This window comes from Eleutherodactylus coqui, chromosome 4 (assembly GCF_035609145.1).
Source record: "Eleutherodactylus coqui strain aEleCoq1 chromosome 4, aEleCoq1.hap1, whole genome shotgun sequence".
In the NCBI taxonomy this organism is placed as follows: Eukaryota; Metazoa; Chordata; class Amphibia; order Anura; family Eleutherodactylidae; genus Eleutherodactylus; species Eleutherodactylus coqui.
In genome coordinates this window covers 252,005,211-252,017,380 of record NC_089840.1, presented here as the reverse complement: position 1 = coordinate 252,017,380, position 12,170 = coordinate 252,005,211, and the positions used below count along the sequence as shown (strand labels likewise).

General features: G+C 43.7%; 1 protein-coding gene across 1 annotated transcript in view; it reads right to left on the bottom strand.

Annotated features, from left to right (window-relative positions):
• The window catches only part of ZMAT4 (zinc finger matrin-type 4), a 400,283-nt gene that overhangs the window by 199,877 nt on the left and 188,236 nt on the right, over window positions 1–12,170 (bottom strand). The window lies entirely within an intron of this gene.

Below are 12,170 nucleotides of genomic sequence, written 5' to 3'. Positions count from 1 at the left end.
TCGTTGAGAGTGTTCATACATTGTAGCATCAGGAAATGGGAATTGATGATGACAAGCCAACTCTTACATATACGATACTCAATACTGGTAGCTGACTGACAGCCCGGCACTACGGCTGACACCGACAGCACTATGTATTCTGTCTGCAGGATGAAACCTGCTTTATCTCACTTCGAATTTCTTCTAGACTTGAATGCGCTCAAAATCACAAGCGACGTCTATATATCAAAATATGCCCTGACGTTATACACATCAGACAAAACTACGAATACCAGAAGTGTGAAAGAATGTCAAACGGCAGAACATATCCACCGAAAATCAAAATATCCTTGATGCATATAAGGCTGAGATCACAATGCATTTCGTATGAACGCTCAGGCCATGAGCTGGGAAGCGCTAATAGTATACTCAACCGATGAAACGTATGGGGTCCCATTGATACCCTTTTTGTTATAATGGTGGTCAAAGTGTTATGTATCTAGCTGTATGGTAGGGAGTTTTTACAGTGTAAGCACTGAATGGGAAGAGAACCTTAAAGGGGTTGTAGCAGCATCACAAGTTATCACGTATCCAAGGGATATCCACAGGCTAGGGGATAACTTCCTGATTGGTGGAGGTCTCACCGCTGAAAGCCCCACTAAGGGGGATCAGGTGTCTACTGTCATTGTAGGGTCTCCTCCCACCTCCAGTCGCGGCAGAATAAAAGGAGCGCTGGTTGAACATATGCAGCTGCCACTCCATTCATTTCAATGGGGCTGATAGAAATACGCGAACGCTTGTCAGTTGGCTATCTCTGCAGTCCCATTAAAAGTCAATGGAGTGAGTAAATACTGTGATCTATCACTCGCTCTCTGAGGAGCAACTTGCAGCTCCTTGCAAAATCTGTCATAGAGCCCCCACCTACTATACAGCATTTACGATATTGGTGTCTTATGTGTCAGATACTAGGACCAGTAATTCACTCCAGTGAAAGGGGATCCTGTGCATGGAAACAACTTGTTGCCGAAAGGGGTCAGAGGAGGATGTCAGGAATCGTTCTGATGAACAGGTGTTGCACAGTCAAGTAAACTGCACCTGAATATAGTGCTGGTGATCCAACTCATTGTCTCTTAGCATAGATGGGCTATAACAGCAGATGACCAGTTCCATCGCCATTGTTGTCAAAGAGAAACAGAAAGGCGAGATTCTAGTGGGCAAAAGAGTGCAAAAATTGAGCAGCAGAAAAACATTGCCTGGTCAAAAGAATCCAGATCTCTGTTGCCCCGTGCTGATAGGAGGTCAGAATTTGGCACAAGCAGCATGAATCGATGACCTATTCCTGGCAGCTGATGAGAACATGTTCATGTAAATTACAGCAACTGCAAGAAGCTTCCTGTCCGCAGGGGCCAACGTACCTGCAGAATGATTTCATCCACTAGTAGAATCAACACCATGATGAATTACTGCAGTTCTTAAAGCAAACAAAGGTCCAACGCTCTACTAGATGGGCCTGGATTTTCTGCATAGAGTCGGCATACATCCAGATTGCTGTTTGGGTACGCCTGATATAAGTATAACATAAGACAGATACTGTATAATTACTAATTGTTTGGGACTATTGAATAAAATATAATTTTAATCATTTTTCATGCACAGAAATTGCCTCTAGAGTTTACAGACTGTGAAATGCAATCCTCCAATATTTGGGCTCCTCCATGTGTTCAGCTCATTTAATACTGAATTAGCTCTCTGTATATTACCCATGCACAATGGCAGCCATTACAGGTAATCTCTGCAGTCTACTTTATGATAGTGCGGAATGGTACAAAACCCTTCTCATTGCTAAACGCTTCCTTATTTGTAAAAAAGCAAAGCCATAGTGGTCAAGTGTAGAGTCTGGAGGGCTGAGATGAGGTAGCATAGGACAAGGCCACATATTGCTCAAAAAGTTCTTTACAGAAGTTTACACTGGTGTACAGATGGCCACTTATCTGGCGGAAACACTGGTATGGCAATTGGCTCGGCACTACATAGTTTCGCACTCCTTGGGCATTCACTCTACTGTCGGTACTTGGGCACTTTTAGGCAACAGCTTGGCACTCCTCAGAACAATATTTCACAAGGCCAACTACATCTGCTCACTTGACCCAGCTTTAGTAATGATCTCCTCGGCACACTTCTGCAGGAGCACACAGCTACAGTTCCGCCACAACATGCGCCAAACACTGCGCCACCATGCTGGAGTCACATACTGTACGTCATCATTCTCCCCTCTAAGTGTGAGAACCCAATACTTAGAGCACATTACCATACAAAACCATGCCTCCACTCATATCGCCGCCCGCTATACCCTGCGTATGTGCCGTTACATTCTGTAGTGTCATATGTATCAAAGGATTTACCCCAAAAATCTAAAGTTATCCCCATACACAGGATAGGGGATAACGTTATGATTGGTGGGGACCTCACTGCTAAGACCCTCACCGATCTCGAGAATAGGAGTCACATGTCCCCTTTTACCTTACTGAGGGCTCACTGCACTTCTAGCAGTGAGGAGGAGATTGAATGTGGCGAAGGACGAAAATGTGCAGTGATTATCCATTCACTTTTAAAGGAACTGCCAGAGATAGCCGAGGTATAAGTGCTAATGAATGGAACAGCAGCCATGCGTGCTCGGCCATAGTTGCATTCAATGTGATGTCACTATGGGTGGGAAAAGCATCCAAGCAGTGATGAGAAGATGGTGAAAATGGAACCCCTATTTCAGGATTAGTGGGGGTCTCAGTGTGAGATTCTGTGGTTGATGTTCTGGGAGTGTATGCTCCTACACTGGCTGAATATAGACACAGCTCCTAGGAGATATTGGAGGAATATTGGGCCTCTGGGTCACCTGAAGATTGGGTCTTACTTTGGATGGTGGAATGGATTACTGGTCAGCTACCGCCCTGGGCCATACCTTATGGGATAGTCCATGACTGCAGCCTCATCTGTGGGGGATATCCACCCTTCGGGCATTCGACTATCATAAGCTCCTCCTTGGTTTCATACGCAGCATGCACCAGGAACATTTTTGCCCAGGAGAACTTTTGATCTTTTGCTTATTACATAGCTCACAAAGTCTTTCTAGGTCAATTCCAATTTCCAATTCTATCTGTTTACTCATGTCGGAGTCATGGATACTCCGTAGGCCAGTCCTCTCCATGCTTCTCTATTCTCTATGGCTACTTTCAATTGTCTGATGTCCATTCCCATTTCCTCCTTGATGGTGTCCAGCCAACATGTATTTTGTCTTCCATGATTTCTTTTACCACTGTCCATTCCAAGTGGCATCTCTTTTTCCAGCAAATTCGCCCTCATCAGGTGTCCAAAGTAACTCATTCTCTGTCTCATGATCTCGCCTTCCAGGGACACCTCTGGGTTGATACGGTTCAGGACAGCTTTGTTAGTGACCCTAGCTGTCCAGGGGATTTGTAGAAGTATGCCCCTGTGCTCATCAATGCTTTATATTACCTTTTGAGCTGCTACTATGATTGATGAGGGACGCAAGGAATATGAAACTATTAACCACTTAATAATCTTTATTTGTATAGTGCTAGCTTATTCTGCAGTGCTTGACTGCTTCAATCAATACCAGGTCAATAGGCAGCAGGAAAGAGAGCACCTTAAGAGCCAGGGGCTGATTCAAGAACTACACAAGTACTTTTCTCTCCAATCTTTGACCAGATGGCAGTCATTGCGGTATAACTTCCACCAATCCCTTATAAAACAAGCAGTGTTGCCCAGCCAAAATCGAATTCCCAGTAGAAGAATTGCTAACAGGTCTTGTCTCTTCTAAACCTCTGCCCATACAAAAACATGGTGCGCCCCTTTCTGCTGGTTCGCAGCGAACTGCCCCTCCCAGTCTTAAAGTGCACTTTTCTGCAGTAGTGCAAACAGCTTAACAATGCAAACCTATATAGGCAAAAAGAGTAAAAGAGAAACGCAAGGCACTAACCCCTTACATCAAACAAAAAGTTGTCCCTTAGGGCTCCCACCCACTGGCGTTTTTTTCTCCACTGCGATGCGATTCTAAAGTTAAAGTCTCGCATCGCAGTGCGAGAAAAACGCAGGCAGATATCCCAAAATCACTGGGATATCTCTGCGACATCGCCAGTCTTTTCAATGGGGCCAGCAGCAGGAGCGCTTGCCCCATTGAAAAGATATAGAGAATGCCGCGGACTTCTGCCACAGCTGTCACAGCTGTCACAGCTGTGGCAGAAGTCAGCAGCATGCTATCCCATTGCTTTCAATGGGATCGGCACTGCTGCCGATCCCATTGAAAGCAGTGGTTTCTGACAAGCCCCGCAGAATGATTATCGGAGAAGGGCTTGAAATATAAGCCATTCCCCAATAATCATCAATAAGTGGTAAAAAAAATAATTAAAAAATTACTCACCTCTCCTGCTGTCAGCTGCGTCCTCCGGCTGGCTCCCTGGCACTGCTACTGAGCTCTTTCAGCAGACGGGGATTTAAAAATCCCCGCCTACTGAAAGGGCTGTGCAGATTGGCTGAGGGCTCAGCCAATAGCAGCTACTGCTTAGCTATTGGCTGAGCGCTCAGCCAATGACAGAAAACTCTTAGCTTATTCATTCATGAATAGCTAAGATATTGCTTTTCATGAATGAATAGCTAAGAGCTATCTGCCATTGGCTGAGCGCTCAGCCAATAGCTAAGCACTAGCTGCTGCCGCTGCTGCCGCTCCCCCGATTGAAAAGACTGTCGCAGCGATATCGCAGCGATTTTCTCGCAGTGCTCTGCGAGAGTTTTCACTTACTCTCGCAGCGCAGTGGAGAAAAAAACACTAGTGGGTGGGAGCCCTTATCCCCATAACTTCAGATTTTGCGATAACCTCTTTAAAGTGACAGCATGATAAACAACTTCAGTCTAAAATATTACATACGGTAACAACACTATCAGACAATTGTAACGACTTGAGGCTTCAACACCTTCCACTGGTTAACCTGCCCATGCAAGCCCTTACATTACTGCAACAACTTAATGGGAACAAGATGTCTTCCAGACACTTTCATGTGGGGCAACTTTTCAATTGTAGCAAACAGGTGTAAAAATGACTGGTATGAAGCGCAACCTTCCTTTTTTTTGGAGATAGCGATGAGGCATCAACTGTAGCAAGGGACTCTGAGTGTCCAGTTGTCCTTGCAAAAGTGGTCTACTGGACACTCAGCCTTCTTTGCTGCAGTTGGTGCCTGATCCCTAGATCTCCAAATAATGTACAGCTAAGCCAACTATGAACCATAGCTGTCCATCCCACAGTATGACTGATGAAGAGCCAAAAGTCAACCATAAGCCATAGCTGTCCATACTCCAGTTGAGTGATGAAGAGGCTCTCGAAAGGTGTACTACGAAATACTGAACTTTTTCCACTTGCCTAACGTTTCCTTATTGGAGAGTTGTACCAGGTATTCCTACACCTGTTTCCTAGAACATACCATGCCAACTTCTATAAAGCTGGTTGGCTTTTTAGTCTTCCCACTTAGTTCTCTCTCATGGCTCTACCATAGGTCTCCAGGCACCAGTCCAGGCTTGCTGAACCCACTTCGTTGCAACTTTCTGTTTGTGGTACTTGCAATATACTTTTCTTCCATGTAAATTCACAAGTTGGCATGCTGCAGGCTTCCCGGGGACAGTCTGTCCCGACACACTATGGCTGTGACACTCCGGAGGTCATTTATAAGAAATGGTGCCAGCAATGGTTTCAAGTGGAACGAGAGCAGAAATATCTGCCCCATATTTATTTGACAACCAAGTGATTTATTTTCTCTTTTATACTTGCTGACAGTTTTATGTTTCTACTTGTGGCTTAAAATGACATAGACTGACGCTGAAAGTGTTTCATAGTAAAACACATGCAACTGTTCCCAGCACCCAGACAATCAATCATACGTCAGGCAGGTACACAATGTCTGCTGGAGTTAATGTCATACAGCAATGGAAGAAAAGTGTAAAAAGAATCCGGATACACCATCCTTCCAAACGTCATTGGGCACCGGAGGAAGAATCAAAAGAAGTATTTATTTGCATATGTTAAAGGGGTTGCCCAGTTACCGAACAACATCCCATTAAAGGAGCTGTCTGTCACCTGACTTCCTGTGACATCAGCTGTCACAACAAAAGCCGGGACCACAGCGGGACTGCAGCACTGGATCCTGGGTGGGGTAAAGGGGTAAGTATAGCTCTGTTTGTTATGTTACTACAGACAGCTCTTATAAAGGGATGTGTTCCGGGACTAGACAACCCCTTTAATACTTAATGGACCTCTTTTCGCTCTAATGACACAGGATACTCTCCGTGGCATACTTTGTACTAATATTTAATGCACTTCAGCTGGTCTTTCCCTCCATTTATCTTGCAGACGTCTGGCAAGTTCTCTCAAAGAACTTGCCAAACGTTCGTTTTTCCTGACCCAACATTCCAGTTCCTCCCAGAGATATTCAGTAGGTTCAAGTTGGGACTCTGTGCAGCCGGTCCAATCATGGGACATCCATATCCTCAAAGCAACGTAAAACAGCGTTGGATCTACAACAAGGCGCGTTGTCTTGTTGGAAGTATGGCCGACCATTCCTAGAGCATTGCAACATTGTCAGCAGCACATTATTGTCTAGAATCTCAGGGTCACCTCCATGTTCATGGTTCTTGCCACTACAACCAATGGACCGAGACCATGCCACGTAACATATTCCCAGACCATGACGGAACCTCCGCCGAACTCTACTGTTGGCACAACACACTCAGGCAAAAGACGTTCCCCAGCATCCTCCACACCCAGGTACTTCATCTGATTTGAAGATGGAGTAGTATGATTTGTCACTCCATAACACATTCTTCCATTACTCAACTGTCCAATGACGACGCTCCTTACACATTGTAGATCGGCAGATCCATTGGCTTTGTGATGGACAGCTTGTGTTCAGTGGCATAACCCGTATATCCAATAGCATTCAATTCCCATCACAAACTATGGCTGACACCTCCGAGGATCTGCATTTTATGTAGCATGGTTTAGGGAACGTGACACGCTAATAAGACGCAATCCATTCTACTGATAGGCGTGTCCAAATACTTTTTGGTATGATAGTCTAATTAGTAGATATAGACCGTGCAGATAAAAAATGCCATACGGAGTCCAGATAAAAATGATAGGGGGAAACGCACAAAAATAGTTCTGAAAACATAAAAAAAAAGAAAAAAAAAACAATTCTCCCATACAATCCATGGAAGTCATAACATAGAGTCTAAAAAACATGATAAGCAATCAATATATAAAGTTCATATAATTCGTAAATCAAAAACATGATAGATCAAATAAAGTGCTGCTGCTAAAAAGAAGCATTTTATCAGGAAATCATTTTTTCTCGTAAACGAGAATACAAAAATGTAATGCCAGTGTTCCAAAAATATTTCCTCCAAGGAATATAAATAGGATAATACGCAAATAGATCATAGAAGCAGTGTGATGTCGATGCAAAAACATGAGGAGAGAAATAGCCATAGCTCATGATAAGTCCGGGATCACACGGACATGATTTGTGTACTTGCTATGTACCACCAGTCATCATGCAATATCTTGGTGTGTAGCCACACGTAATCAGAAACGCTATCTTTTCTCCTTAGGGAGAGCACCTAGACGGTGAGTGAGAAACTCAAAAGGCCATTCATGCTCCTCTGGGTAATATGCAAATGAGGGAGATGGAATAATACCTCCACAGTGCCACCTATTGGAAGTAATACACGCCAATATGGAACATGCTGCAATTCGTCTCAGTGGCTACCTGGGAGCCTATGGGAGATTGGTGTAGTCAAAAGAACAAGCTGAAGAGATAGAGAAATCTGTCATTAGAGCTAGACAAAAGGTGAATGCACCCCACGGTAAAAGTATCCCCACTGGTCCTTAGCTGCAGATTTATATATATTCCACTTGCTATATATGCTTCACTATCCCCCCATTAAGGACAGGTTAGGTCCCTTAGGTTCAAGATATAGGATTGTCCCTATCGGTATGATCACCCTACTATTAGCAGGGCCTACCAAGCCAAAGATGATTAGGGAGAGTGTTCCCATTCTTCCATTCTTATATTGGTGTTTCCCTTAATTCCCATAATCCCTTAAATCAGGTGATCCTTCAGAGGTATCAGCGCCTCATCAATCAGGTATGCCCAATTGTCTGTATGTTGCACCAGAGAAGAACACAACATGGAGTAATCAATTGTTATTTCGGAGCTCTTCTGAAGGAAGTATCCCACTCCCATGAGTTTTTATTGCAAAAACTAGAACAAAGAAGTATGTAATAGTCCAATCACAAGTGGACAAGACCCTAAAAAGTAACAAATCACTACAAAAGTCAAACACTGACAAATGAATACATTACCTTTTACTGATAAGAGTAGAGAATGTGGATACAATGACTAAATATGGTCTCTAGCAAACACTCAAACTTCCCCACTACCGACAATAGCTCAGTCAAGTCTGTGTTGTTTCCAGAGTTTCAGACTAAGCTGTATTAATCCATGAATGACAAGTGTAACAGATCACCTTAATACTTTCACAATATGTTGGTCCACTGCGAAGCTTAATCACGTCAAGGTTTAATGTGATGGTGACGTCGGTGAAGGTCCCCATACTTGCTCCCTACACGTGCGTAACAGGCCTCTGTTATCTCTTATAAAGTGACCCGACGGTGTATATGTATACTGCTCTGACATACTTGCTAGGATATTTATTTGATGCTTTGCATGTCCCGGTTGCCCTTCCATGCTCTACGCTGTATCCCAATGATTGATTGTACCAAATTTGCTTACACCCTTACACCATTTTTGAGACTCCACTTGTTTATACAGTAAATATGCTCAAATGATTCTAGCCAGGCTTCCTTTCATGAAGTGGCCATGCAAGGATTAGCCTTGTGGAATGAGGAATGAAGGTCGCATATTGCCATGTGCCCATCTCCAAGGACGGAGGGATATCTAAGAATTGCACAGCTAATTCCCACAGTCCTACTCTGAGTATTTTCCACAGCCTTCACATATATTCCAAAACACGTTACTGGCTCTAAGCTATTGTACATCCTCCTGGAGGACCCGCAAACATCTCAAGATCAACCAGGTAAAAACTAAACTCATTATATTTTTTTCTCTCTTTCGTATAACTGGCAATTTTTCAATCCGTGATGATGAAATGTCTATTAGCTCAGTAGACCCCGCAGTACCTCAGGGTAATATTTAATACATGCATCTGGTAAGATTTACTCCCTCGTCATGAATGCATTATCCCATTCTTGTGCTGCTACTACTAGAGTCCGCAGGGAAATATCACCACTTAGTAGGTAAAATAAGTATCTCATTCAGTAAGTAATATAAGGAAAGTAGCCACCACATTCATGGGTAATCCTAAGAATGTATGTCTGATAAAAGCTCTCACTTGCCAAAAACGTAACTTGTGAAGCTGGCTATGGCGTTATTTAGGCATAACATAACAACATTTTTTGCAGTGCGCCATGGAAAGTTTCTTTTATGTTAGGACATGTTCCTCTTACCCTAAGCCACACCTTTTGTATCCTCTCACAGTAATAGTGCCCCTTAGTAACTCAGTCACAGTAATAATACCCCTTAGTGATGCTCTCACAGTAACAATGCCTCTCAGGGACACCCCTGACAGTAATAGTGCCCCTTAATGACCCTCTCACAGTAATAGTGCTGCTTAGTGACCCCCTCACAGTAATAGTGTCTCTTAGTAATGCCCTCACAGTAAAGTTCTACTTAGTGACTTGCTCACAGCAAAAGTTCCTTTTAATGACTTTTTCACAGTAATAGTGCCCCTTATAGTAATAGAGCTCCTTAGGTCATGCTACTCTTACTTTAAGCCAAACCCTTCGTGTTCGTGTCCCCTTACAGTAATAGTGTACCTTATTAATTGACCCCCTCACAGTAATAGTGCACCTTAGTGACCCCCTCACAATAATAGTGCCCCTTTTGACCTCTTCACAATAATAGTGCCCCTCAGGGATTCCATCATAGTAAAAGTGCCTCTTAGTGACCCTCTCACAGTAATAGTGCCCCTTATTGACCTCTTTACAGTACTGGTGCAACTTAGTGAACCCTCACAATAATAGTGCACCTTTTGACCTCCTCACATTAAGCCACACCCTTTGTGTCCCCTTACAGTAATAGTACCCCTTATTGACCCCCTCACGGTAATAGTGCACCTTAGTGATCCCTTTGCAATAATAGTGCCCCTTTTGACCTCCTCACAATAATAGTGCCCCTCAGTGATTCCAACATAGTAATAATGCCTCTTAGTGACCCCTTTACAGTAATGGGGCCTCTTAGTGAACCCTGACAGTAATAGTACCCTTTTTTGCACCCCCCACAGTAATAGTGCACCTTAGTGATCCCTTCGCAATAATAGTGCCCCTTTTGACCTCCTCACAATAATAGTGCCCCTCAGTGATTCCAACATAGTAATAATGCCTCTTAGTGACCCCTTTACAGTAATGGGGCCTCTTAGTGAACCCTAACAGTAATAGTGCCCTTTAGTGGCCCATTCACAGTTACAGTTCCCCTCAGTGACCCGTATGTTTTACGACCTTTCTTTGTTTTACGACCTTGTAATCCCTTATAAGCTTTTTTTAGCTCTCAGAAAAACCCCTTAAACATGGAGTTGGGCCACTTTGGTGTTTATATAAGCATCAATGCTTCTAGGAAAACTTTTGGAGTGTGTCTGCGGGAATTTGTGCCCATTTAGCCAAAAAGCATTTATGAGGTCCGAAACTGATGTTGCATAAAAAGGTTTTGCTCACAGTCATCTGTTTACAATAGCTGAAATATCTGAACTCAATTAGGGGAGGTGACCACATAGTGCAAATTTTAAGTCTTAAAGAAGTAGTACCAACTTGCACAACCCCTCTGAGAATATGAGACTCGGGGCAAACAGTTGATCACCCTGGGCTCTGCTCTTGGCAATCAATTGATTTTGCTGGGAAAGCCATAGCTAACAACACATTTACCCTGCAGCAGCTGTTGCAGGGGTACAGTAGTTCTACAGGACAGCCATTCACATTAATGACCGTCCTATAATAACAGCATGTAAGAAGGTGTCACATAGCCCATGGACAATTTGTTTGCACAGTATCTTTAAATACTGTTTTGTTAGCAATGTTTGTTTTAATACTGTGTTTTTTGGTTCTTGGAAGGGCAACCTGTGGCTGTCGCAACGCACCAAAAATCCCTGCCACCCTAGTAACCAGGGTGAAATATAGAGAATTAGAGATATAGAGTTGACAGAGAGTGTCTTTGTGTGTGCCAAGTCTAAGGCCCAAGAGTTAATGAAGCCAAACCTGTTAAGTTGACAATGAATGTGGGCTCCGATGCGTCTTGTGGACATGAGATCGATCCAGCGAATCGGAAGGAGTACCGCTTACGAATAGTGGGAGACAAGACGATGGCTGAGAGACTGTTTGTTAGTGGAGGAAGCTGGACAGATGATGTAGAAGCCAGGTTTCCCTTGGAGGACTCTGCAACCCAAACTACAAGTAGCCCCTGACACCCCAGAGACTACCCATCAGCCAACCCCCTGAGGAGGTGGACCCTGCCCCGGGCCACCCTTTACAAGCACATGGTTCACCAAAAATGGGAGCTGTCGTTCCTGAGAAGCTCTCCGTTATGGGTCATAGAGGGGGGTCTAGAGCTGGTGACCCCACTCTGAGATGTTCATATACCCTAATAATGAATATGAACAGTGGGTGTTGTCTTGGCTTTAAATGAGAGCTTTACTTTTAGAAACCATTTCAATTCCTTTCTCTCATCTATCACGTAAAAATGGTCATTATTACCTGAGCTTATTCTAAAGCTCGTTCCAAAAAACAGTCGGATGCAAAGCTAAAGAGAGTTCAAGCCTAGTTTGCTATAGATGAAGAGAACCTCATCCGCTCATCCAGTAAAGAGCATCTGGTAGATCAAAGGGTAGCCGGAAACCGATCCAAGCTAAAAGCACCTGGATAAAAAGTCAAAGCCTTACTGATCTTTCAGAGACCCGGCAGGTTTTCCAGTGATAGACTCTTTTCTCGCTGCCGTTCTTGACTGATTGAGAACACTTTCTTTAATTCACCCTTTGCCATCTAGTGACTTCTTAAGACTTTG